General features: G+C 47.2%; 1 long non-coding RNA gene across 1 annotated transcript; it reads right to left on the bottom strand.

Annotated features, from left to right (window-relative positions):
• Positions 1 to 80: 80 nt before the first annotated feature.
• On the bottom strand, positions 81 to 23,977 carry LOC134910618 (uncharacterized). Its single transcript, XR_010176246.1, has 3 exons — positions 23,774 to 23,977; positions 22,740 to 22,840; positions 81 to 514 (listed from the first exon to the last, which is right to left on the bottom strand). It is a non-coding gene; the product is annotated as an uncharacterized LOC134910618 (long non-coding RNA).
• Between the last annotated feature and the right edge of the window lie 256 nt (positions 23,978 to 24,233).

Below are 24,233 nucleotides of genomic sequence, written 5' to 3'. Positions count from 1 at the left end.
GTTTGCAGAGCTGGTGACCAATGGGGATCATTGTTATGGTGGACGGTATTTATTTTCCATAACATCTGTACAGTAATGAACATAGACTTCAGTTAAGGGTTTGGGACTCAAACATATTATTATTTTGTTTCATTAGATTTTTTTTTTTTTTTTGTACTGTTAATATACACTGTTCATAAAAGCAGGCTTCTTGAATAATGTGTTTTTGTTCCTGAAGATGTCGTTATTTTGCGATTTGTGAACACGTTGTCTCTCATGCTGTTACTATGTGGCTGGCTTTATCTCTCTGCAGCCAGGATCTGTTTGTTGCACTACAACTCCCAACCTCGTGTTCACCATCTGTTCTATATATCGCAAGTTCTTTCTGTACAGCTCTAATGTTCTGGACAAACCACCATCTCTGGGATACCACGGTGGAACCACCAAGTGCTCTCCATACAAATGTTGTCTGATGACGATGGACCCCATGTTGTTGTGTTACGGTCATATAAAGCAGTGATGTTGGTGGGGAACCCTGTGATAAGGCAGACGGATAGAACAGAGCTTTCATTCATCATCCAAACGATTTTGTTTTTTTAATGACGGGAAAGTGTTTTGGTGGTGATTGCTGTGATGCTATAAATCAGGGGTGGCCAAACAGTCGATCGCGATCGACTGGTCGATCGCGGACATGCGACCAGTCGATCGCGATCCGCTGCCCAGCCACCCGTAGCCGCGCCTCTCCTGCCTGCCGTCCTGCCCCTCAGTCTGGTCTCCGGCAGTGACGGCGGAGTGTATACCTCAAATCAGGCGCCGGTTCGTTAGCCAATCAGAGCTCGCGAACCGGCGCCTGATTTGAGCTATACACGCTGCCGTCACTGCCGGAGATCAGACTGAGGGGCAGGACGGCAGGCAGGAGAAGCGCGTGCTGCGCTCTCCACACAGCACGGTGAGCACTGTGGGGGTGTATCTGGCACTGTGGGGTCATATCTGGCACTGCGGGGTCATATCTGGCACTGTGGGGTCATATCTGGCACTGTGGGGGCATATCTGGCACTGTGGGGCCATATCTGGCACTGTGGGGCCATATCTGGCACTGCGGGCACATGGCACAGTGGCGGCATATGTGGCAATGTGGGGGCATATCTGGCACTGTGGGGGCATATCTGGCACTGCGGGCACATGGCACTGTGGGGGCATATCTGTAATCTGGCACTGTGGGGCATATCTGGCACTGTGGGGCATATCTGGCACTGGGGCATATCTGGAACTGCGGCCACATGGCACTGTGGGGGTATATCTGTAATCTGGCACTGTGGGGGCATATCTGGCACTGCGGGCACATGGCACTGTGGGGGCATATCTGTAATCTGGCACTGTGGGGGCATATCTAGCAGTGTGGGCACATGGCACTGTGGGGGCATATCTGTATCTGGCACTGTGGGGGCATATCTGTATCTGGCACTGTGGGGGCATATCTGGCAGATGGCACTGTGGGGGCATATGTGTTTGAGGTTTTTACCTGTGGGGGCCAATGTGTTATTGTATATTGTTTTGGAGAGAGTGATGACTTTGGGGCAGATGTATTAAGCCTGGAGAAGTGATAAAGCAATGATCAAGCAGTGATAAATGCAAGGTGATAACACACCAGCCAATCAGCTCCAATATGTAAATGAACAGTTTGGAGCTGATTGGTTGATGCATGATCACCTTCCACTTATCACTGCTTTATCATTTCTCCATGCTTAATACATCTGCCCCCATTATGAGTTTGAGTTGGACTGGGTTCAGCTTGCTGAATTGAACACTGGTCAGTGCATGGAAAGGACCCATCTTAGTGAGGTCACTGGGGTTAGGCCGTGTCCTCTGAATTTTGGTTCGCACTGGAACACTTTTTTTTAAAAAACAGTTGTAATTTATAGTGTGGGTGATTTGTTGCCCTTCTACAGACCTGTCTTTGTGTTACGTTCTTTGTATTGCTTTTTTTGTGTGTGTGTCAGAGCTTCTCGTCTTCCGCTGTTTTACAGTAGTTTTCTCTAACGTCCTAAGTGGATGCTGGGGATTCCGTCAGGACCATGGGGAATAGCGGCTCCGCAGGAGACAGGGCACAAAAATAAAGCTTTAGGATTAGGTGGTGTGTACTGGCTCCTCCCCCTATGACCCTCCTCCAAGCCTCAGTTAGGTTTTTGTGCCCGTCCGAGCAGGGTGCAATCTAGGTGGCTCTCCTAAAGAGCTGCTTAGAAAAAGTTTTTAGGTTTTTTATTTTCAGTGAGTCCTGCTGGCAACAGGCTCACTGCATCGAGGGACTTAGGGGAGAGAATTTCAACTCACTTGCGTGCAGGATGGATTGGATTCTTAGGCTACTGGACACCATTAGCTCCAGAGGGAGTCGGAACACAGGTCTCACCCTGGGGTTCGTCCCGGAGCCGCGCCGCCGACCCCCCTTACAGATGCTGAAGATTGAAGGTCCGGAAACAGGCGGCAGAAGGCTCTTCAGCCTTCATGAAGGTAGCGCACAGCACTGCAGCTGTGCGCCATTGTTGTCACACACTTCACACCAAGCGGTCGCGGAGGGTGCAGGGCGCTGCTGGGGGCGCCCTGGGCAGCAATATTTAATACCTTTATGGCAAAAGAATACATCACATATAGCCATTGAGGCTATATATATATATGTATTTAACCCATGCCAGATATCTAAAACTCCGGGAGAAAAGCCCGCCGAAATAGGGGGCGGGGCTTATTCTCCTCAGCACACAGCGCCATTTTCCTGCTCAGCTCCGCTGTGAGGAAGGCTCCCAGGACTCTCCCCTGCACTGCACTACAGAAACAGGGTAAAACAGAGAGGGGGGGCATTTTTTGGCGATATTTTGATATATTTAAGCTGCTATAAGGAACAACACTTATATAAGGTTGTTCCCATATATATTATAGCGCTTGGGTGTGTGCTGGCAAACTCTCCCTCTGTCTCCCCAAAGGGCTAGTGGGGTCCTGTCTTCGATAAGAGCATTCCCTGTGTGTCTGCTGTGTGTCGGTACGTGTGTGTCGACATGTATGAGGACGATGTTGGTGTGGAGGCAGAGCAATTGCCGATAATGGTGATGTCACCCCCCAGGGAGTCGACACCGGAATGGATGGCTTTGTTTATGGAATTACGTGATAATGTCAGCACATTACAAAAATCAGTTGACGACATGAGACGGCCGGCAAACCAGTTAGTACCTGCCCAGGCGTCTCAGACACCGTCAGGGGCTGTAAAGCGCCCTTTACCTCAGTCGGTCGACACAGACCCAGACACAGAATCTAGTGTCGACGGTGATGAAACAAACGTATTTTCAAGTAGGGCCACACGTTATATGATCACGGCAATGAAGGAGGCTTTGCATATCTCTGATACTGCAAGTACCACAAAAAGGGGTATTATGTGGGGGGTGAAAAAACTACCTGTAGTTTCTCTATCGTCCTAGTGGATGCTGGGGTTCCTGAAAGGACCATGGGGGGATAGCGGCTCCGCAGGAGACAGGGCACAAAAAGTAAAGCTTTAGGATCAGGTGGTGTGCACTGGCTCCTCCCCCTATGACCCTCCTCCAAGCCTCAGTTAGGTTTTTGTGCCCGGCCGAGAAGGGTGCAATCTAGGTGGCTCTCCTAAAGAGCTGCTTAGAAAAGTTTAGCTTAGGTTTTTTATTTTACAGTGAGTCCTGCTGGCAACAGGATCACTGCATCGAGGGACTTAGGGGAGAAGAAGTGAACTCACCTGCGTGCAGGATGGATTGGCTTCTTTGGCTACTGGACATTAGCTCCAGAGGGACGATCACAGGTACAGCCAGGATGGTCACCGGAGCCTCGCCGCCGGCCCCCTTGCAGATGCTGAAAAGAGAAGAAGGTCCAGAATCGGCGGCAGAAGACTCCTCAGTCTTCTTAAGGTAGCGCACAGCACTGCAGCTGTGCGCCATTGCTCTCAGCACACTTCACACGGCAGTCACTGAGGGTGCAGGGCACTGGTGGGGGCGCCCTGGGCAGCAATGAAAATCCTTTTTTTGGCAAAAAATACCTCACATATAGCCTCCGGGGCTATATGGAGATATTTAACCCCTGCCAGAATCCATTTTTAAGCGGGAGACGAGCCCGCCGAAAAGGGGGCGGGGCCTATCTCCTCAGCACACAGCGCCATTTCCTCACACAGTTCCGCTGGTCAGGAAGGCTCCCAGGCTCTCCCCTGCACTGCACTACAGAAACAGGGTTAAATCAAGAGAGGGGGGGCAAAATTTGGCGAAATTGTGATTTTATAAAAGCAGCTATAAGGGAGCACTTATTATAAGGCTATCCCTGTAAAATATAGCGCTTTGGTGTGTGCTGGCAAACTCTCCCTCTGTCTCCCCAAGGGGCTAGTGGGGTCCTGTCCTCTATCAGAGCATTCCCTGTGTGTGTGTGCTATATGTCGGTACGTGTGTGTCGACATGTATGAGGACGATGTTGGTGAGGAGGCGGAGCAAATTGCCTGTAATGGTGATGTCACTCTCTAGGGAGTCGACACCGGAATGGATGGCTTATTTATGGAATTACGTGATAATGTCAACACGCTGCAAGGTCGGTTGGCGACATGAGACGGCTGGCAAACAAATTAGTACCTGTCCAGGCGTCTCAAACACCGTCAGGGGCGTTAAAACGTCCTTTTACCTCAGTCGGTCGACAGACACGGACACTGATTTCAGTGTCGACGGTGAAGAAACAAACGTATTTCCCTTTAGGGCCACACGTTACTTGTTAAGGGCAATGAAGGAGGTGTTACATATTTCTGATACTACAAGTACCACAAAAGAGGGTATTATGTGGGATGTGAAAAAACTACCTGTAGTTTTTCCTGAATCAGATAAATTAAATGAAGTGTGTGATGATGCGTGGGTTCCCCCCGATAGAAAATTATTGGCGGTATACCCTTTCCCGCCAGAAGTTAGGGCGCGGTGGGAAACACCCCTTAGGGTGGATAAGGCGCTCACACGCTTATCAAAACAAGTGGCGGTACCGTCTATAGATAGGGCCGTCCTCAAGGAGCCAGCTGACAGGAGGCTGGAAAATATCATAAAAAGTATATACACACATACTGGTGTTATACTGCGACCACCGATCGCCTCAGCCTGGATGTGCAGAGCTGGGGTGGCTTGGTCGGATTCCCTGACTAAAAATATTGATACCCTTGACAGGGACAGTATTTTATTGACTATAGAGCATTTAAAGGATGCATTTCTATATATACGAGATGCACAGAGGGATATTTGCACTCTGGCATCAAGAGTAAGTGCGATGTCCATATCTGCCAGAAGATGTTTATGGACACGACAGTGGTCAGGTGATGCAGATTCCAAACGGCACAAAGGTGTATTGCCGTATAAAGGAAGAGGAGTTATTTGGGGTCGGTCCATCGGACCTGGTGGCCACGGCAACTGCTGGAAAATCCACCGTTTTTACCCTAAGTCACATCTCTGCAGAAAAAGACACCGTCTTTTCAGCCTCAGTCCTTTCGTCCCTATAAGAGTCATATCTGCCCAGGGATAGAGGAAAGGGAAGAAGACTGCAGCAGGCAGCCCATTCCCAGGAACAGAAGCCTTCCACCGCTTCTGCCAAGCTCTCAGCATGACGCTGGGACCGTACAGGACCCCTGGATCCTACAAGTAGTATCCCAGGGGTACAGATTGGAATGTCGAGACGTTTCCCCCTCGCAGGCTCCTGAAGTCTGCTTTACCAAGGTCTCCCTCCGACAAGGAGGCAGTATGGGAAACAATTCACAAGCTGTATTCCCAGCAGGTGATAATCAAATTACCCTTCCTACAACAAGGAAAGGGGTATTATTCCACACTATATTGTGGTACTGAAGCCAGAAGGCTAGGTGAGACCTATTCTAAATCTAAAAAATTTGAACACTTACAAAGGTTCAAATCAAGATGGAGTCACTCAGAGCAGTGATAACGAACCAAGAAGAAGGGGACTATATAGTGTCCCGGGACATCAGGGATGCTTACCTCCATGTCCCAAATTTGCCCTTCTCACTATGGGTACTTCAGGTTCGTGGTACAGAACTGTCACTATCAGTTTCAGACGCTGCCGTTTGGATTGTCCACGGCACCCCGGGTCTTTACCAAGGTAATGGCCGAAATGATGATTCTTCTTCGAAGAAAAGGCGTCTTAATTATCCCTTACTTGGACGATCTCCTGATAAGGGCAAAGTCCAGGGAACAGTTGGAGGTCGGAGTAGCACTATCTCGGATACTGCTACAACAGCACGGGTGGATTCTAAATATTCCAAAATCGCAGCTGATCCCGACGACACGTCTGCTGTGCCTAGGGATGATTCTGGACACAGTCCAGAAAAAGGTGTTTCTCCCGGAAGAGAAAGCCAGGGAGTTATCCGAGCTAGTCAGGAACCTCCTAAAACCAGGAAAAGTGTCAGTGCATCATTGCACAAGGGTCCTGGTAAAAATGGTGGCTTCCTACGAAGCAATTCCATTCGGCAGATTTCACGCAAGAACTTTTCAGTGGGATCTGCTGGACAAATGGTCCGGATCGCATCTTCAGATGCATCAGCGGATAACCCTATATCCAAGGACAAGGGTGTCTCTCCTGTGGTGGTTACAGAGTGCTCATCTTCTAGAGCAGGCCTGGCCAACCTGTGGCTCTCCAGCTGTTGTAACACTACAAGTACCATCATGCTTTGCCACAGTTTTGCTATTAAGGAACGCTAGAACAGTACAAGGGCATGCTGGGATGTGTAGTTTCAAAACATCTGGAGAGCCACAGGTTGGCCAGGCCTGTTCTAGAGGGCCGCAGATTCGGCATTCAGGATTGGATGCTGGTGACCACGGAGGCCAGCCCGAGAGGCTGGGGAGCAGTCACACAAGGAAAAAATTTCCAGGGAGTGTGATCAAGTCTGGAGACTTTTCTCCACATAAATATACTGGAGTTAAGGGTAATTTTATAATGCTCTAAGCTTAGCAAGACCTCTGCTTCAAGGTCAGCCGGTATTGATCCAGTGGGAAAAACATCACGGCAGTCGCCCACGTAAACAGACAGGGCGGCACAAGAAGCAGGAGGGCAATGGCAAAAACTGCAAGGACTTTTCGCTGGGCGGAAAATCATGTGATAGCACTGTCAGCAGTGTTTCATTCCGGGAATGGAAACTGGGAAGCAGACTTCCTCAGCAGGCACGACCTCCACCCGGGAGAGTGGAAACTTCATCGGGAAGTTTTTCCACATGATTGTGAACCGTTGGGAAATACCAAAGGTGGACATGATGGCGTCCCGTCTGAACAAAAAACGGGACAGGTATTGCGCCAGGTCAAGAGACCCTCAGGCAATAGCTGTGGACGTTCTGGTAACACCGTGGGTGTACCAGTCGGTGTATGTGTTCCCTCCTCTGCTTCTCATACCTAAGGTACTGAGAATTATAAGACGTAGAGGAGTAAGAACTATACTCATGGCTCCGGATTGGCCAAGAAGGACTTGGTACCCGGAACTTCAAGAGATGCTCACAGAGGACTTATGGCCTCTGCCGCTAAGAAGGGACTTGCTTCAGCAAGTACCATGTCTGTTCCAAGACTTACCGCAGCTGCGTTTGACGGCATGGCGGTGGAACGCCGGATCCTAAGGGAAAAAGGCATTCCGGAAGAGGTCATTCCTACCCTGGTCAAAGCCAGGAAGGAGGTGACCGCACAACATTATCACCACATGTGGCGAAAATATGTTGCGTGGTGTGAGGCCAGGAAGGCCCCACGAAGAAATTTCAACTCGGTCGATTCCTGCATTTCCTGCAAACAAGAGTGTCTATGGGCCTCAAATTGGGGTCCATTAAGGTTCAAATTTCGGCCCTGTCGATTTTCTTCCAGAAAGAATTGGCTTCAGTTCCTGAAGTCCAGAAGTTTGTCAAGGGAGTATTGCATATACAACCCCCTTTTGTGCCTCCAGTGGCACTGTGGGATCTCAACGTAGTTCTGGGATTCCTCAAATCACATTGGTTTAAAACCAGTCAAATATGTGGATTTGAAGCATCTCACATGAAAAGTGACCATGCTCTTGGCCCTGGCCTGGGCCAGGCGAGTGTCAAATTGGTGGGTTTTTTCTCAAAAAAAGCCCATATCTGTTTGTCCATTCGGACAGGGCAGAGCTGCGGACTCGTCCCCAGTTCTCTCCCTAAGGTGGTGTCAGTGTTTCACCTGAACCAGCTTATTGTGGTGCCTTGCGCCTACTAGGGACTTGGAGGACTCCAAGTTGCTAGATGTTGTCAGGGCCCTGAAAATATAGGTTCCAGGACGGCTGGAGTCAGGAAAACTGACTTGCTGTTATCCTGTATGCACCCAACAAACTGGGTGCTCTTGCTTCTAAGCAGACTATTGCTAGTTGGATGTGTAATACAATTCAGCTTGCACATTCTGTGGCAGGCCTGCCACAGCCAAAATATGTAAATGCCCATTCCACAAGGAAGGTGGGCTCATCTTGGGCGGCTGCCCGAGGGGTCTCGGCTTTACAACTTTGCCGAGCGGCTACTTAGTCAGGGGCAAACACGTTTGTAAAATCCTACAAATTTGATACCCTGGCTAAGGAGGACCTGGAGTTCTCTCATTCGGTGCTGCAGAGTCATCCGCACTCTCCCGCCCGTTTGGGAGCTTTGGTATAATCCCCATGGTCCTTTCAGGAACCCCAGCATCCACTAGGACGATAGAGAAAATAAGAATTTACTTACCGATAATTCTATTTCTCGGAGTCCGTAGTGGATGCTGGGCGCCCATCCCAAGTGCGGATTATCTGCAATACTTGTACATAGTTACAAAAATCGGGTTATTATTGTTGTGAGCCATCTTTTCAGAGGCTCCGCTGTTATCATACTGTTAACTGGGTTCAGATCACAGGTTGTACAGTGTGATTGGTGTGGCTGGTATGAGTCTTACCTGGGATTCAAAATCCTTCCTTATTGTGTACGCTCGTCCGGGCACAGTATCCTAACTGAGGCTTGGAGGAGGGTCATAGGGGGAGGAGCCAGTGCACACCACCTGATCCTAAAGCTTTACTTTTTGTGCCCTGTCTCCTGCGGAGCCGCTATCCCCCCATGGTCCTTTCAGGAACCCCAGCATCCACTACGGACTCCGAGAAATAGAATTATCGGTAAGTAAATTCTTATTTTTTCCTGAATCAGAGGAATTAAATGATGTATGTGATGAAGCGTGGGTTAACCCAGATAGAAAAATGCTAATTTCAAAAAAGTTATTAGCATTATACCCTTTCCCGCCAGAGGTTAGGGCGCGCTGGGAAACACCCCCTAGGGTGGATAAGGCGCTCACACGCTTATCAAAACAAGTGGCGTTACCGTCTCCTGATACGGCCGCCCTCAGGGATCCAGCTGATAGGAGAATGGAAACTACCCTAAAAAGTATATACACACATACTGGTGTTATACTGCGACCAGCCATCGCCTCAGCCTGGATGTGCAGTGCTGGGGTCGTCTGGTTGGATTCCCTGACTGAAAATATTGATACCCTGGATAGGGACAGTATTTTATTGACTATAGAGCAATTAAAGGATGCTTTCCTTTATATGCGAGATGCTCAGAGAGATATTTGCACTCTGGCATCGAGAGTAAATGCGATGTCCATATCTGCCAGAAGGAGTTTATGGACGCGACAGTGGTCAGGTGATGCGGATTCCAAAAGACATATGCAAGTATTGCCGTATAAAGGGGAGGAATTATTTGGCGTCGGTCTATCGGATCTGGTGGCCACGGCAACTGCCGGAAAATCCACCTTTTTACCTCAGACCCCCTCCCAACAGAAAAAGACACCGTCTTTTCAGCCGCAGTCCTTTCGGTCCTATAAGAACAAGCGGACAAAAGGACAGTCATATCTGCCTCGGGGCAGAGGAAGGGGTAAGAGAGGGCAGCAAGCCCCTGCCCAGGAACAGAAGCCCTCCCAGGGTTCTGCAAAGCCCTCAGCATGACGCTGGGGCCTTACAAGCGGACTCAGGAGCGGTGGGGGGTCGACTCAAGAATTTCAGCGCACAGTGGGCTTGCTCACAGGTGGACCCCTGGATTCTGCAGGTAGTATCTCAGGGTTACAGGTTGGAATTCGAGAAGTCTCCCCCTCGCCGGTTCCTAAAGTCTGCTTTGCCAACGTCTCCCTCAGACAGGGCGACGGTATTGGAAGCCATTCACAAGCTGTTTTCTCAGCAGGTGATAGTCAAGGTACCCCTCCTACAACAGGGAAAGGGGTATTACTCCACGCTATTTGTGGTACCGAAGCCGGACGGCTCGGTAAGACCTATTCTAAATCTGAAATCTTTGAACCTGTACATACAAAAATTCAAGTTCAAGATGGAGTCACTCAGAGCAGTGATAGCGAATCTGGAAGAAGGGGACTTTATGGTGTCCCTGGACATAAAGGATGCTTACCTACATGTCCCAATTTGCCCTTCACATCAAGGGTACCTCAGGTTCGTGGTGCAAAACTGTCATTATCAGTTTCAGACGCTGCCGTTTGGATTGTCCACGGCACCTCGGGTCTTTACCAAGGTAATGGCCGAAATGATGATTCTTCTGCGAAGAAGAGGCGTATTAATTATCCCTTACTTGGACGATCTCCTGATAAGGGCAAGGTCCAGAGAACAGCTGGAGGACGGAGTAGCACTAACCCAACTAGTGCTGCAACAACACGGGTGGATTCTGAATTTTCCAAAATCTCAGTTGACCCCGACGACACGTCTGCTGTTCCTGGGAATGATTCTGGACACTGTTCAGAAAAAGGTGTTTCTTCCGGAGGAGAAAGCCAGGGAGTTATCCGAACTTGTCAGGAACCTCCTAAAACCAGGGAAAGTGTCTGTGCATCAATGCACAAGAGTCCTGGGAAAGATGGTGGCTTCTTACGAAGCGATTCCATTCGGCAGATTCCACGCACGAACTTTTCAGTGGGATCTGCTGGACAAATGGTCCGGATCGCATCTGCAGATGCATCAGCGGATAACCTTATCGCCACGGACAAGGGTGTCTCTTCTGTGGTGGTTGCAGAGTGCTCATCTGTTAGAGGGCCGCAGATTCGGCATACAGGACTGGGTCCTGGTGACCACGGATGCCAGTCTGAGAGGCTGGGGAGCGGTCACACAGGGAAGAAACTTCCAGGGAGTATGGTCAAGCCTGGAGATGTCTCTTCACATAAATATACTGGAGCTAAGAGCGATTTACAATGCTCTAAGTCTGGCAAAACCCCTGCTTCAGGGTCAGCCGGTGTTGATCCAGTCGGACAACATCACGGCAGTCGCCCACGTAAACAGACAGGGCGGCACAAGAAGCAGGACAGCAATGGCAGAAGCTGCAAGGATTCTTCGCTGGGCGGAAGATCATGTGATAGCACTGTCAGCAGTATTCATTCCGGGAGTGGACAACTGGGAAGCAGACTTCCTCAGCAGACACGATCTACACCCGGGAGAGTGGGGACTTCATCCAGAAGTCTTCCACATGATTGTGAACCGTTGGGAAAAACCAATGGTGGATATGATGGCGTCCCGCCTCAACAAAAAACTGGACAGGTATTGCGCCAGGTCAAGAGACCCTCAGGCAATAGCTGTGGACGCTCTGGTAACACCGTGGGTGTTCCAGTCAGTGTATGTGTTCCCTCCTCTGCCTCTCATACCAAAGGTACTGAGAATTATACGGCAAAAGGGAGTAAGAACGATACTAGTGGCTCCGGATTGGCCAAGAAGAACTTGGTACCCGGAACTTCAAGAGATGCTCACGGAGGATCCGTGGCCTCTACCTCTAAGACCGGACCTGCTTCAGCAGGGACCGTGTCTATTCCAAGACTTACCACGGCTGCGTTTGACGGCATGGCGGTTGAACGCCGAATTCTAAGGGAAAAAGGCATTCCGGAAGAGGTCATTCCTACACTGGTAAAAGCCAGGAAGGAGGTGACTGCACAACATTATCACCGCATTTGGAGAAAATATGTTGCGTGGTGTGAGGCCAGGAAGGCCCCCACGGAGGAATTTCAACTGGGTCGATTCCTACATTTCCTGCAAACAGGATTGTCTATGGGCCTCAAATTGGGGTCCATTAAGGTTCAAATTTCGGCCCTGTCGATTTTCTTCCAGAAAGAATTGGCTTCAGTTCCTGAAGTCCAGACTTTTGTAAAAGGAGTACTACATATACAGCCCCCGGTTGTGCCCCCAGTGGCACCGTGGGATCTTAATGTAGTCTTGGATTTTCTCAAATCCCATTGGTTTGAGCCGCTCAAATCGGTGGAGTTGAAGTATCTTACATGGAAAGTAACCATGCTACTGGCCCTGGCTTCAGCCAGGAGAGTATCAGAATTGGCGGCTTTATCATATAAGAGCCCATATCTGATTTTCCATACGGACAGGGCAGAACTGCGGACGCGTCCTCATTTTCTGCCTAAGGTGGTGTCAGCGTTTCACCTGAACCAGCCTATTGTGGTGCCTGCGGCTACTAACGATTTGGAGGATTCCAAGTTGTTGGACGTGGTCCGGGCATTGAAAATATATATTTCAAGAACGGCGGGAGTCAGAAAGTCTGACTCACTGTTTATATTGTATGCACCCAACAAGATGGGTGCTCCTGCTTCTAAGCAGACGATTGCTCGTTGGATTTGTAGCACAATTCAACTTGCACATTCTGTGGCAGGCTTGCCACAACCTAAATCTGTCAAGGCCCATTCCACAAGGAAAGTGGGCTCATCCTGGGCGGCTGCCCGGGGGGTCTCGGCATTACAACTCTGCCGAGCTGCTACTTGGTCAGGGGCAAACACGTTTGCAAAATTCTACAAATTTGATACCCTGGCTGAGGAGGACCTGGAGTTCTCTCATTCGGTGCTGCAGAGTCATCCGCACTCTCCCGCCCGTTTGGGAGCTTTGGTATAATCCCCATGGTCCTGACGGAGTCCCCAGCATCCACTTAGGACGTTAGAGAAAATAAGAATTTACTTACCGATAATTCTATTTCTCGTAGTCCGTAGTGGATGCTGGGCGCCCATCCCAAGTGCGGATTGTCTGCAATACTTGTACATAGTTATTGTTAAAAACAAATTCGGGTTGTTATTGTTGTGAGCCGTCTGTTCAGAGGCTCCTAAGTTTGTCATACTGTTAACTGGGTTCAGATCACAAGTTATACTGTGTGATTGGTGTGGCTGGTATGAGTCTTACCCGGGATTCAATATCCTTCCTTATTGTGTACGCTCGTCCGGGCACAGTATCCTAACTGAGGCTTGGAGGAGGGTCATAGGGGGAGGAGCCAGTACACACCACCTAATCCTAAAGCTTTATTTTTGTGCCCTGTCTCCTGCGGAGCCGCTATTCCCCATGGTCCTGACGGAGTCCCCAGCATCCACTACGGACTCCGAGAAATAGAATTATCGGTAAGTAAATTCTTATTTTAAGTACCAGGTCGGACAACATGACTGATGCTGCTGTGGTAGTGACTCGCTTTTGACAGCGGCACTATGCAATAGATTTATAGCACCGGGAGACAGCAACCAGCCTGGTGGACTTTCATCTGTGGCCCTCAGCCAGGTTTATATCCCAACTCGGATTGTCATTCAGGAAACCGGAGCCATGGGTGAGGCCATCGGTGGGATGTAATGCCGCCCGAGTCCGGCAGCCGTGCCGAATGCCGGCCGAACTCTGACATTTTTTTTTTTTAAAGGGGCAATCACTTACAAGACAAAATTGATTGCCCCTTTTAAAAAAAAAAAAAGGTCAGACTTCGGCCGGCATTATGCACAGCTGCCAAACTCTGGCAGCATTAATTCCCGCTGTATGTGTGAGGAAAAAGCTGATTGAACAAGGCACAATAGTGCTTTTATCCAATCTGTTCCCTACATATATGTACAATGGAATTCATTTTACATACAAACTCCACACAACATTCTAGTTACTATCAAACCTTTGTTGTGAGTTAAGCAACAAACACATATCCTCAATGATTTAGATGGACCAAAGGGGAAATGTTTAAATCCCCACTCTGTATAGATCTAAATCCACTGGAGGTTTCGCTTATTATGCCTGTCACCATCTTAAGGAGTGAGTGCGGAACACACCGGGTGGAATGCTGTTGGACTTTCTAGGTGGGCAGATTTGGTCCATTTTTTTTCCCCCTCTTCAAATTCTGCATGCTGCTACACAATATAGGACTACTTTACTTCTTAAGTGAACGGTCATAATTTGGAATAATGGGGCAGATGTATTAAGCCTGGAGAAGTGATAAAGCATTAATAACTGCAAGGTGATAATGCACCAGCCAGTGAGCTCCAATATGTAAATAGACAGTTAGGAGTTGATTGGTTGGTGCGTTATCACCTTGCACTTATCACTGCTTTATCACTCCAGGCTTGATACATCTGCCCCAATGTACGCAAGCACTTGGGCTGTACACACATTGGGGCAAATGTATTACCCTGGAGAAGGCATAAGGAAGTGATAAACCTGTGATACTAATTTCATGGATATCCTTTAAAATCTGGACTGGTAAGGTAGCTTGAGGTCTGAGTTAGAAAAGCAATACCATACCCACATAATACATTTTATCCTAAGCCTGAAGTGTACCGCTGACAGCCAGTCACTGCAATTTGTACTTTTCATCTAGTATGCTTCCATGGGCGATATAAAATATATAAATAAAATCTGATTTTATACTAGAAACAATGGGTCTCCACTCCAATCCTAAATAAATCCTGAAAACATGACCTGTTGGGGATACTTGAGATTGGAGTTGAGAACCCCTGCGCTAGGAAGTATCACCTCTCTCCCACTGCGCTGATTATCTTGCCCGTGAGGAACTAGATATACTTGAGCTACAGTCAAATACGGAGTTGTATACTCTAAATTAATGGTTCTCAAACTCAGTCCTTGGGGCCCCAAACAGGTCTTGTTTAACAGGTCACCCAGCAGGTGCAAAAGTGTATTCATTACTCACTGACCCGTTTTAAAAGATTCACATGTGGAGCTAATTATTTCAGTTGTGATTCTGTCAGGAGGAAATGGGTCTAGACTGCACACCCTAGTGGTTGTAATGAAAGGTGCTATCTGCTGAGATTTTATGGTAATACAGGGGAAGAAATGGGTGCAGATGCACTATACAATCATTACTATAAATTACAGTATATAATATACTAAGAGGTTGTTAGCATATAATTGGCCAATGATACGGGCTTGCTCACCGCGTCGAGGTCACCTCTATCGAGCAAGTCCCTAACACTTTTGGGGTTCACACTGGGACGCAGGAGACCTGGGACCATGTACTGAGAACCGGGTTTGAGAACCTATGCTTAGTCTAGATCACAGGTTCTCAAACTCTGTCCTCAGGACCCCACCCAGTTCATGTTTCCAGGACTCCTTGCAGCATAACATGTGAAATAATTAGCTCCCCCTCTGGATGTTTTAAAAAGTGTCAGAGTAATGAATACACCTGTGTTCCTGCTACGTGACCTGCAAAACGTGAACTGTGTGGGGTCCTGAGGACCGAGTTTGAGAACCACTGCTCTAGATGGATCTCGATCACTGTTCAAATAGGGGGGCAGATGCATTAACCTGGAGAAGGGATAAAGAAGTAATAAGTGCAAGGTGATAACGCACCAGCCAATCATTACGGATTTTAAAAATGACAGTTCGGAGCTGATTGGCTGGTGAGTTATCACTGCTATATCACTTCTTTATCCCTTCTCCAGGCTTAATACATCTGCCCTGGGATTTCCTCAAGGAACTGTGACTGAGTGCTCTGGTGGTGTATGTAGTTTGATCCTTATTGTATTTCATTATAGTCGATTTTATTCTTAGAAATTGTCACTTAATTGCTTTTATGATTTTAAAACCTTAAGTCACTGTGGAGTTCAATTTGTGTTTTGAAACTACGTTTATTGGATAAATTCACTTTTTGGCAATATTTAAAAGGTTAGGTCAAGTGTGCAAGGGATTTGATTGCACATTCCTGATTTATCATGAAAGAAATGCAATCAAATCTCCAATTATCCTGGCCATGTAGTAGAAATGACCTTCTCTACAATGTGAAAACAGAAAAGAAAATATGAGAAGGGTTTTTTTTGTAGCAAAAAAGCAGTAAGTGCCTAATGGGAAAGCTGATAATGTCAGGAGACATTCTGTGTACAATATTGCGGACACAAGTTTAATGTGTTATTGTGCATTAAGAGAGAGACTTAGTTTAGCCAAAAAAAACAAAGCATGCTCATTCATATTTGCGATGTCTGTCCATTCATTAGGAACCCGTGACACTACTGAGAGTGCAGCCTATCCTTTCACTAGGAACCATTGACACCATTGAGAGTGCAGCCTATCCATCCACTAGGAACCAGTGACACCACTGAGAGTGCAGCCTATCCATCCACTAGGAACCAGTGACACCACTGAGAGTGCAGCCTATCCATTCACTAGGAACCACTGACATCACTGAGAGTGCAGCCTATCCAGTCACCAGGAACCAGTGACACCACTGAGAGTGCAGCCTATCCATCCACTAGGAACCAGTGACACCACTGAGAGTGCAGTCTATCCAATCACTAGGAACCAGTGACATCACTGAGAGCGCAGCCTATCCATTCACCAGGAACCAGTGACACCACTGAGAGCGCAGCCTATCCATCCACTAGGAACCAGTGACACCACTGAGAGTGCAGCCTATCCAGTCACTAGGAACCAGTGACATCACTGAGAGTGCAGCCTATCCATTCACTAGGAATCAGTGACACCACTGAGAGTGCAGCCTATCCATTCACTAGGAACCACTAACACCACTGAGAGTGCAGCCTATCCATTCACTAGGTACCAGTGACACCACTGAGAGTGCAGCCTATCCAGTCACTAGGAACCAGTGACATCACTGAGAGTGCAGCCTATCCAATCACTAGGAACCAGTGACATCACTGAGAGTGCAGCCTATCCAATCACTAGGAACCAGTGACATCACTGAGAGTGCAGCCTATCCATTCACTAGGAATCAGTGACACCACTGAGAGTGCAGCCTATCCATTCACTAGGAATCAGTGACACCACTGAGAGTGCAGCCTATCCATTCACTAGGTACCAGTGACACCACTGAGAGTGAAGCCTATCCACTCACTAGCAATCAGTGACATCACTGAGCGTGTAGCCTATCCACTCACTAGCAACCAGTGACATCACTGGGGAATGCAGCCTATGCAGTCACCAGGAACCAGTGACATCACTGGGAGTGCAGCGCATCCATCCACCAGTGACATCACTGAGAATGCAGCCTATCGAGTCACTAGGAACCAGTGACATCATTGGGAGTGCAGCGCATCCATCCACCAGTGACATCACTGAGAATGCAGCCCACCGAGTCACTAGGAACCAGTGACATCACTGGGAATGCAGCCTATTCAGTCACCAGGAACCAATGACATCACTGAGAGTGCAGCCTATCCAGTCACCAGGAACCAGTGACATCACTTATAGTGCAGCCTATCCATTTACTAGGAACCAGTGACAGCACTGGGAATGCAGCATATCCACTCACTAGTTGCCAGTGACACCCCTGAGAGTGCATACTGGTTATGTCCACTCTGGTGGTGATGAGTGATAACCATCATTCAGAAATTCTGCATTAGCTGTGATGATCTATGTTTTTCCACCTCTAATATTTGCACAATGCTTGTAGGATTCCCCAGGCTAGAACAGCACGTACCTGTTATTCCACATTGTGACACACATTGCCAAAGATTGCCTCCCCTAACACCCTCCCCACTCACACACTGCAAATGTCACAGTTGCTCCCGCTGTAGGGTTTTAGATGCTATAAACTCTGTAAATTTTCAGATGGAAATGTCCATGCAGTCAGTGGGCTCCTCAGGTTTCCTGAAGTTTGGCAACACACTCACAATATTATATGACCAATACAAATATCACTGCACATCTTCCATCCTTTCCAAGTTAATAGCCATGGTAAGAGGTGAAACAGCAGAAAGTGCTAAATACATGCATGATCAGATGCAGAGGCGTCACAACGGGGATGCGGGCGACACCAAGATGCCGGCTCCTCCACTGTGACGGGAGCCGGGTGCTGCAGTGTGACCTCCTGCAGCACTCCGCTCCAGTCAATGAAAAGGAGCTGGCAGTGAAGACACTAGTCTCTGGGGACAGCCCGGCATCTCTGGGGATGCTGGATACACCCAGGAGTGATGTAACCGTGGGTAGCTTACTATGAGGCCACACCCCAGTGCCGCAAATGGGGGCTGCCACTGACCCCAGTGCCGCCACTGACCAGATTATGTTTCCCTCATCCCTGGACTATCAGGATTTTGCTCTAGTGTAGGCAGTAACTTCATACTTGCCCCTATGGGGATTTAGGGTAAAGTTATAAAGACTTATTTAAAAAAACAAAACAAAAAAAACCTTGATATTATCATCCATGTGCAGCGACGTCACTTCACTGGGACTTCCCATGATGCTTCTTGTGACTCCCCACAACCCCACCTGTGATCAGGACCAAGGGGTTAGTTTATGGTTTGTCTGTTTTTAAATGGGCACCTATGCTGGAGAATATGGGTGTGATTAGTCTAGTCTTGTGCTATATGCGGATACTGAAATAGGCAAAACTTTTCAGCCAATTGTATTTTAAGCGACACTTTAGAAACGGTAATTAGTCTCTAATTAGAAGCAACAGATACATACTGTATAATGCTATGGCTGCCTGTAAAATCAACATTTTGTAAACATTTTTTTTGTAATATTCCCCTTCCTGTATGGAGTTTATATGTTCTCCCTGTGTTTGCAATGCTTCCTTCCACATTTCGCAGACATGGTGGTAGGTTAATTTACTTCTGATAAAACAGTTGACAAGTTGCCCATGGCAACCAATCAGCTGCTCTGTATACTTTTATAGTATGCAAATTATAAATGTTACTTTAGTGTTGATTGGTTGTCATGGGCAACTTCTCCTCTGGCTCACTACTCCACCTTTTCACTTCTCCACTCTTTTCACTGCTTAGTACATCTCTCCCACTCATTGTAAAAGTCCACTGGGGCTGGGAATGTTTAAACACTGCAATATAAATGCTAAAATAGAAGATATGTCATTTAACAGTCTGGAGCTGAAGTCAGCCCCTGACCAATAGGAAGCAGCCCACCATTTAGTCCCATAAATAAAGGTTAAAAGTACATTTGCGTTAAAAGGACAATTATTAGCCAAGCAACTACTGATAAGGTAGAGGTCATGGTGTGATATAAAACTGCAGCCTATTAGTCTGGTTGTGACCGCTGCTTGTTTCAGTATATAGAAATTCATGGATTAAAAAGCTTCATTTGCTTTTATATTAGATTTTTTTTAAAATGACATTGTGTAGCGGACTCCAGACTTTACTTACAAAGTGTGCATAAATAAGGCATAAGTAGGCTTTATAATAACGCCAAAGTTCAGGAATACAATGAAGATTAAAAGTCAATAAAAAGACTGAAAATACTGTAAATCAGTAATGGAGATGTGGATAGAGCTGGACGGGAATAAGTGTCATTAGTGCAGACAGCCAGGGAGTGACTCGGGTAAGTGGCCAGACTATAAAGTGTTGTAGAAATGAGGTCACCACTAATGACTGTGTAATAACACAGAATAATAGGTAAAGTGCGCAGCGCTTCCCATTTACACTGATGGCTTCTGTGACCTGTCAGGAGGGGTCCTCTTTTATTGGGGAGGGTGTAGGGCCCGGCCCTTGTGAGGCATGGATCGGTTGTATGAATAGTTTTATGGTAGGAAGATTATCTGAGTTCTTACGTAAAATCTCTTTCCACCAATGAGAAATTAGAATAATATAGTGTAAAGGCCACAGAAGGGCAAACATAAAAGGGTCTATTCATGAAGCACTGAAAAGTGCAGAGAAGTGAGCCAGTGGAGAAGTTGCCCATGGTAACCAATCAGCATTGAAGTAACATTTATAATTTGCATACTAATACAACTGTACGGAGCAACTGATTGGTTGCCACGGGCAACTTCTCCACAGGCTCACTTCTCCACTGTTTTCACTGCTTCATGGATAGACCCCTAAATAACTTACATTTGGAGTTACACACATGGTGAATTACACACACAGCAGGAAAATGTCTATACACTCTCCATGCTTAAATGTGTTCTATAGGAATTATTCATTAACTTTGCATTCTGAGCTATTGCTCCCTGGGAGCTGCCTGATGTCTCCGCAGGTAGGACTGAGTACTGTACTGAGGGCCTGATTTAGGAATGAGCCGCATAGAAATATACAAATGCTAATCTCAGCCTACCCTTTGAGCTGCACCCTGCGATGGAGCGTACGAGCGCTCAGACTCCCACTTTCACGCTGCGAGGTCTGTGCAGTTTCGATGGAGATTGTAAACACTCCAACAATGCAACATTTGTTGCACCATTGACATTTGTGGTAGCCTATGGTCTACTCTCCTCAACTCCAACTACACATGGCCTCTGAGGCTGTGGAGTTCCGACTGGGAATGCAATAGCGTTCCAAGAGACGCCTCAGTAACACGCTGATGAAATGGCCCTTTTTGCGTTATTCACTTTAGGTCAACTCCCAGTCTCCACCCTGAAACTCCCAGGGATACAAACCCCTTCTCAAGCATTATCGATGAAATACGCAACTGTGCAGTAAGGGACATATTTACTAAGGCGTGCGTTTATAGAAGTGGAGTTGATGCCTGTAGCAACCAATCAGATTCTGGGATTTATTCATGAAGCAGTGAAAAGTGTGAAGTGAGTCAGTGGAGAAGTTGTCCATGGCAACCAATCAGCATTGACATAACATTTACAATTTGCATGCTATAAAATTATACAGAGCAGCTGATTGGTTGCCATGAGCAACTTCTCCACTGACTCACTTCTCCACTGCTTCATGAATAGACGCCTCTATTATCTTCTGGAAGGTGCTAGATAAATGAAAAGTACATTCTGATTGGTTGCTATGGGCAACACCTCCAATTCTATAAACCCACACTTTAGTAAATATACCCCTAAGGGTCTCCAGGACTTTTCCTTCATGAGCAGTAGCAAAAAAATTGCTCATATGCAAAAAAAACAAAAATTTTTTTAAAAATAAATATATATATATAGATATATATATATAAATATATATATCACATCCATCTCTGGATCAGGCCCGGAATCTAGGAACTACTTGGGGATATATTTAATTTTCCACATTTTTCATTACACATTTCAAAATAACAAGTGATAAAACTCGTTGCGTATGATGAATGGCGCTCCAGCCAATCAGTTTCTAATTCATTTTCAAACACATGACAATTAGGAGCTGAACACATGACAGTTGGAAGCTGATTGGCTGGAGCACCATTTATCATAAACAAGTTTTGTCACTCGATAAATCATAGGTCTGCAACCTCGGTCCTCAGGACCCCACACGGTGCATGTTTTGCAGGTCTCCTCACAGAATCACAAGTGAAATAATTAACTCCACCTGTGGACCTTTTAAAATGTGTCTGTGAGTAATTAATACACCTGTGCACCTGCTGGGTTACCTGCAAAACATGCACTGTGTGGGGTACCGAGTTTGCAGACCTATGTGATAAATGGTCCCCATAACATGCGAAAACAATATGATACTTGTCCCGGAGGGCCCTGCATAGGAAACTGTCCTGGTTAGTGCTTTCGCTTTGACACGAGGGGCAGAAAGCTTCTCCAGTAACATAGGTAAATCTCGGCAGGTCATTAAGTAAGATTTTCAGGACGTTCCTGCCAAAAGGAAGCCACAAACGTATCATTGTTCTTCCTGTTCTCGGCGGCAAGGGTGTGAAATTCAATAGTGCACAATGGCCACAGGGCACGTCACCCAGATGGAAGTGTAGGTGGGCAGAAGAGGTGCAGCCTGGAGCATCTCAGACTCCGTGAAAGGCACAAATACAGGGAGACTCTGCCAGAGCATGAGCCAGGGCTTAGGTGGTACTTACAGATAATGGGAACAAAGCAAAGAAAATAAAAGGAACAACATTTGCACCTGGACACATCATGCTGCATTGCAAGGGGTGCAAATACATGTATTAATTGCATGCAGGATAAATACTGGGTGAATTTGCATGTAGACCATATGATCCCCACCCCCCATCAGTGGTAAAAGTATTTAACACTGGCCATAGACCATCAATGATGGTTCGATGACCATCACTACTTCACGTTAGATTGCACTACAATATGACAAGTATTTGCCGTGTCTGGCTTATGGGGCCGATTCAGACCTGATCTCTAGGCTACGTTTTCTCAGATCTGAATTGCGCATAGGTATGCACAGCAGCAATGGGGATCGCCAGGCAGAGACGGGATGGTGCGAAATTTCCGAACGTACGGACGATCGCAAGGAGATTGACAGGAAGAGGGAGTTTGTGGGTGGCAACTGACCGTTTTCTGTGTTTGGAAAAACGCAGGCGTGTCCATGTGTTTGCAGGGCGGGTGTCTGACATCAATTTCGGTCCCAGACAGGCTGAAGTGATCGCAGCGGCTGAGTAAGTCCTGGGCTGTGCAGAGACTGCACAATATCAGTTTGTACAGCTCTGCTACACATGCGATCACACACTTGCACAGCAAAAATGCACTCCCCCTGTAGGCGGCGACTATCTGATCACAGCAGTACAAAAATCACTGCCCAGCGATCGGGTCTGAATTACCCCCTATGTCAGTAATCACCAATCCTTGTTCCCTGGTAGACATCAACAACATGTAACGCAACACTTCTCAGTCCCAGGAGGATGCTTCATCCCACCTGAAACCGAGCCTCTTCCGCATGCATTGTCCTATCTGTTCAGGGTTGTGACACCCTTATCTTGTTGCTATGCTGCGACATTCTTGGTACTTGAATCCTAACTGGAAATACAAGTGAAACATGAGACTATAAACCACATACCTATAGCAGTAATGTCTCATTACAAAGACAGGGCGTCAGGCAACTGTCATGTCAGCATCTGCTGACGGGCATACATAGTGTGGAGACAGCCACACAGGGATCTGCTGGGCTGGGACACAGGAAATAACACATTTGATTTATTTTATTATGAATGTTTATTGCCGGCGTATTGTGTAACACTTTACCGGTGTGGACAGACACAATAATAAAACAAGACAAGTGCTCTGGCAGAAAGATAAAGCGGTAAGGGTATCCGGACTCCAGGTCGACACCAATTGGGCTACACACCTTAGGTCGACACAGACAAAAGGTTGACATAAGCAAGGTCGACATGAGTTTTTCAAATTTTTTGAACTTTTTCATACTTTATGATCCACGTGGGCTACAATTGGGAACGGTAACCTGTGCCGAGCCAATTGGGGTTCCCCGTCACTTTACGAAGAAAATGACACCAAAAACAGTAAAAAAATGAATGTCGACCTTTTGTCCGTGTCAACCTATTTCTGGTGTCAATCAAATGTGTGTTGATCAATTAGTGTTGACCTAAGTGGTGTCGTCCTAATTAGTGTTGACCGTGAGTCCAAGACCCAGCGGTAAGAGGGTGCTGCCTACAAGTTTACAGTCTGTAGGAAAAATGGAGATTTATACATGAGGATACAGTAAGTCGGGATGTAGTCAATATATCGACAGTAACATTCAGAATGTATGCACCACAATGTTGACAGCTATGATGATGACATTGTTAAAGAGTCGTCAGGCAACATGTTGACAGTTGAAATGCTGACATAGTAAAAATGACGATATTAGAGATAGGCTGCCGGTGGGAGGGTTAGGGTCAAGCACTAGAGGAAGGGTTAGGGGGTAAAGATTAGGGATATCGGAGAAATACTTACCAAACGCCGGAGGATCAGAGGTCTGACCTGAAAGTTATGGTCACATGACTGCTGAGACCCGGAAGACGCTGCTGCAGCGTTAGGAGAAGGTAAGTTGCTGCTGGTCCACCAGGGACGATAAGTGGACATTCTAACATGTCAACATTTCATTACTGTCTACATGAGGCATATCAACTTGGTCAACGTCGACATTATGCCAATCAGTGCCAGATTAAAGGGGGGGGGGGGCAGGCGGCAGGAGCAGTCGCCTCCGGGCCACCACACATAGACAGTCCCCACAATAGGTACCCGGAACCTGGACCATAGTTACCAACACTATGGCTGCCGATTCCAGGAGAGGGCAGACAGGTCGGCATAACACGGAGCAGTGTGGGTGGCGTGATGAGATAAAGGAGGCACTGCAAGGCAATTGCGGATGATTTCAGTGATTGCATCATCATATCCACGCCCTCCGCTATAC

This window comes from Pseudophryne corroboree, chromosome 4 (assembly GCF_028390025.1).
Source record: "Pseudophryne corroboree isolate aPseCor3 chromosome 4, aPseCor3.hap2, whole genome shotgun sequence".
Taxonomy (NCBI): domain Eukaryota; kingdom Metazoa; phylum Chordata; class Amphibia; order Anura; family Myobatrachidae; genus Pseudophryne; species Pseudophryne corroboree.
Note: the sequence above shows the minus strand (reverse complement) of the source record. Positions and strands in the feature narration are given on the sequence as shown.